This window comes from Arachis ipaensis, chromosome B8 (genome assembly GCF_059453495.1).
Source record: "Arachis ipaensis isolate K30076 ecotype BB chromosome B8, ASM5945349v1, whole genome shotgun sequence".
Taxonomy (NCBI): domain Eukaryota; kingdom Viridiplantae; phylum Streptophyta; class Magnoliopsida; order Fabales; family Fabaceae; genus Arachis; species Arachis ipaensis.
The window spans coordinates 135,372,531-135,377,325 of record NC_142443.1 but is presented as its reverse complement, the minus strand read 5'-3'; the positions used below and the strand labels follow the sequence as shown (position 1 = coordinate 135,377,325).

General features: G+C 33.4%; 1 long non-coding RNA gene across 1 annotated transcript; it reads left to right on the top strand.

The window, feature by feature from the left end:
- The first annotated feature begins 4,043 nt into the window (after positions 1 to 4,043).
- On the top strand, positions 4,044 to 4,489 carry LOC107613527 (uncharacterized). The gene is made up of 3 exons (XR_015896545.1): positions 4,044 to 4,126; positions 4,218 to 4,307; positions 4,442 to 4,489. It is a non-coding gene; the product is annotated as an uncharacterized LOC107613527 (long non-coding RNA).
- Positions 4,490 to 4,795: the final 306 nt, after the last annotated feature.

Below are 4,795 nucleotides of genomic sequence, written 5' to 3'. Positions count from 1 at the left end.
TATTAAAAGTGATTGATAAAAAGTGAGAGAAGATAAAAAAATTCCTCTTTTATATCATAAACGAAAGGTGTACAAGAAAGGTGCACAATAAAAGTGGTACATTTCTCCATTGACAAAGTATTAATGAGTGCCATATAGCAGTAGTAGTTGATAACATCAACATTCAAGCCCTGAGATGACCAAGACAAGCACTAATGATCTTATGATTAAAAAGGGAAAAGTCAATTTATATATATCTATAGATAAATAAGTTATTATAGCTTCATGCATCACTTAACAACAGTCTAACTAAGGGACTTACTTTGAAGATGTTGCTATGAAGGTTTCAGATATCCTGCTAATCCATCTCCTCAAGAATAACATATTTGCCAGCAAAATCTGTTGTGTGAAGCACTGCCACCTCGCCTTCACCAAAATGGCCCTTCTGAAGCTTTAGATATCTAAAATAGAAAAATAGAAAGAAAAAACATATAAACAAGCATAATAGAATTAAAGGAAAAAGAATTTTGGAAGCCAAGTTTGCTGATGACTTACTTGTACCAGTTGAATAAACTGACACCAAACAGAATAGTGCAGAGACCGAGTCCTTTCACCCATGTAAATTTATCATGAAAGTACAATACCGCAACCTACACATAAACAGCATATAATCAGAAAGGGCAAGTAAATCTACAATCAGCAACCGCAACACTAAGAAACCTCTATCCTATTCGAACATAACATGCAACAGTTATAAAAAATATAGTACTAAATTAATTCATATACTGAAGCAATGTAATCTTGACAAAATGATACCGAAAGGATCTGGTAATAAACATACAAGATTAAGAGGAACCACTGGATATTCATATCAAAAGATAAGAACAATATCGAAGCGTAGTTCATACCAATATGGTGACGGCCTCCTTGATTACCCCTGCTATTGTGACTGTGGCTGCACCGGTTACTGAGACCAAAAAATATTCGGTTAACACTTGGAACAAGAAAAAATATCATATAGTTGCCTGTTGAGACTATAAGTTTTAAGCAGAAGAGAAAGAAAAGAGAAGAAGAAAGATTATTAAACAACATGGACGCATTAGTCTAATAGAACATGATGTGTTTACAAGAGAGGAATACTATCTCTATTTATAACGAAGTGAAATCCTAATCCTAATTAAGGATTAAGGAAATGAGTGACATAATCAATCAGAAACCAAGAATTTATCAATGGAATTAAGATTTATGAATTCATCGAAGCAAGGCAGCAACTAGAGTTTAGTGGGCACTCTAATATTACTTTTAGATCAAGACTATACTTTAAGAAAATGCATGAAATGCCACTTTGATTCTAGACATATTATGTTTCGATACAAGGTTAAGGGGCCAATGCTTCATCCATCCTTCAAGTCTAAACAACTTCTACTTATGTGAGGTATACCACATATAAGAACCATTCCCAACCCAAGCAAAATGTGAACTTCTAAATTTAAGTTAAGCAATCATTATTTCAGGCATTCAATAAGCCCAACAACACATGAAGTCAGTATTTTGTATTAACAACTTCTGGAGAGGCAGCAGTTATGTATGAGCATGAGAATCCATCAACCCAGTTAAATAGTTTCCAGTAAGTAGCAGAACAAGAAAATTACAAATACAAGAAATAGAAAGCCTAAGATCATTATGAAACTATACTTACTTTTAAATCATGTGAAAGTTTTAAATTTTCTTCAAGATCGCTTTTTCTTTTGACCAACTCATTAGATGCAGCTGTGATAGCTTCATTTTGCTTGTCATCGACTGCCTAATAAACAAAAAATATGTGAATTTGGGAATTGTAGTTCAACAAACTGCTGAAAGATAACCATAAATAACAAAGACATCAATAGTGATTTACTGAGTGAAACATAATAGATTAGTGAAAGACACACATATGAGCTGAGTAACTTTACCTTTTTTCCCTGATCATGCAGCATATTCAAAACTGAGCATAAATGAACTTTTAATTATTTAAACAAAAGCTGCATCAACCAGCCCCTTCTCTCGGGTATAATCCAAATCACTCGAACTCACACTTCCACTTCAAAATTCCAGAAAAAAGGGAAAACCCCACTTGCACTAGAACTCCCACATCAAGAGGGAATGATCAAAATGCAAAGAAATATCCCTCAGAGCTAATAAATAAATAAGATAAAACAAAAGTAAAAGGAAAAATTTTCACTTCAAATCCCAACAGAGCTCAATTCATATATCAAAGATACTAATATTAGCTAATATGTATTGATTCTGAATCTATCTAATTATGATCAAATCAATCATAATGTCAAAATGGCATAATAATAAGCACCACTAGCGAAAAAATCATAAAACATAAAAGTAATAATGATGGTCAAGAAAACCCACCCTTAAAAATAATAATACTTATATCTCTAGTCAAATGGAGACATTAAATAATCCGGCAAACAAATACCAACACAAATGTAAACAAAATATAATTTCGTATGTCACTAGACGGTTCATATGCCCACAAGAAAATAATAAAAACAAAAATAATAAAAAATATCCTATGTTGTAAATCTAATTCTGTAGAACCAGCCCTAATTTTTATAAATTGATAGCACAAGTTATTTATTTTGCAAATAAAAGTATCATCTTCTTCTCTTCTTATTCTTATTTATGGCAACTTTTTCTTGCTTTTGTTGAACTTCAACTCTACAAATTGTACAAATTAAGTTTTCCAGAGAGAGAAGACAAGAATTCAACCATTCTCACAATGGCACCACTGAAGGATATCCTTAAATATGTTGGCTGGTTTATAGGTATAGTAGTTGTATAGTTGTATTGTTTCTAGGGAATATAATAAAGCGACTAATTTTCTAGATCAGCAACATAATAGATATGTCACAAAATTTGATACCATCTATCTACCAATATGCAACAATACAAAAGCTATGGGATCAAAGGCATACAGATCACTACGACTTAGTGAGGAATATGAAAGAATATATTCACACATCAACAAACAAAATTACTAGGATCAACAAACAAAATTTTGATACCCAATTTAAAAAAGAAACTAAAAAGTTAATTCCTAAAGTGGGTCACAAGATTTACATCCTTAATCATCACAGGACCAACCTCAGAGAGAAGGTCCAAGCATGGTGGTAGAATCTCTTTGGAAGCATGGATTGAGCCATACTAAACCAATAGGAGCAATTTTAACATGGCAGGAGCAATTTTACCATGGCAAGTTTTCATCTTCCACTCAATGAACAATTTATTAAATCAACCACAGCAAAACACAATATAACAATCAAAAGGTAGAGAACAACACCAAAACAATAATTTATCAAATTAACAAGTTAATAAGATCAATTAAAACTGAAAATCAAAATAACAAGAACAATTAACATTTTAAACTACAGCAAACTAACAACAAAATAAGAACTAGAAAACATACTAACCATGAAAACAACAATAAAAAAAACAATAACTGAATAATTAATACAAGAAAGAACAAGAAGAAGGGAAAAAATCACCCTAGGACGGAGCAGTTCTGAAATTCAAACAGTATAGGGAAAGGGAAGAGCTTTAAATCGCGACGGAGATGGTTGAATGGAGGCAGACAATGGCGGAACGATGGCTGAAAGGCCGCAGAACAGAGGCTGAATAGAGGCTCGAACACGCGGCGTAGAGGACTGAACAGAGGGCTAAGCAGCTCGAACAAGGGTTGGCCAAAAAGCGCAGAACAAGGGTTGGCAAAAAAACAGACGCAGAAGCTTGGCCAAAAAGGAGGCGGATGCGCGGCGAACAAGGGCGACGTTGCGCCGAAGCTGTAGCAGCGGCGGTGGCTGGACGTTGAGATGAATAGATGGTGTACACTTATTTTTCAATGAAAATCTCTAACTTGTCCCATGTATTCTTTTCAATAATGCCTTACTGGAACAAAAGTATAAATACCATCTCTTTGTGATGAGTGGGAAGCTTATCTTTATTATTTTTGTGATGCAATTTGACTTTTGACATTGGCTTGCTTTGATGAAATTTGAATTTCCAGCGTGTGGCTTCAGAACATGGCCTTATATTGGTTGACACAAAGTATGAATTTGGGAAGGCAGAGGACGGTTCAATTATGTTGATTGATGAGGTTCAGTGAATCCCTGATGTTTATTAGATTCTGAAATGCACTCCACACAATTTATGAATATAGAATAAAGTTTCATTTTTGAAAATTGTAGGTGCACACTCCTGATTCAAGTAGATATTGGATTGCCAATTCTTATCTTGAGCGCTTTCAAAATGGTTTGGAGCCTGAAAATGTTGATAAGGTGCTCTATATATTTTATTTTTTTACTTAAAGGTTTAGGGATATGTTAGCTTATTCTAAATTACTAGTCTTTGTTCTCTTCATAAAATATGGACAATTAAATAATCTGTTGATCTTTAAAAAATAAATTTTTAGGAGTTCTTGAGGCTGTGGTTCAAAAATCACTGCAATCCTTATGAAGATGAGTTATTTTTTATTTTATACTTGTAACTAACTAGATTGTATGCTTTAATAAGGTTTCAAATCACACTAACGAATCTTGTTTAGGTTCTTCCTGAAGCTCCTGAAGATCTTGTTTGCGAATTGTCTTGGCGGTATTTCTAAATCTTCCTCCTTTTTTTCCACTTGATATGTGCTTCTTTGTGATAAATACACAAATAAATTGCCTATAGAATTATGTGTTTCTTGGTTTTCGGAACCAGAATTACTTGAATTAATCATTCAATTTTTACACAAGGATGCTTCAACCATGGTTTTGGTTGCATGGCA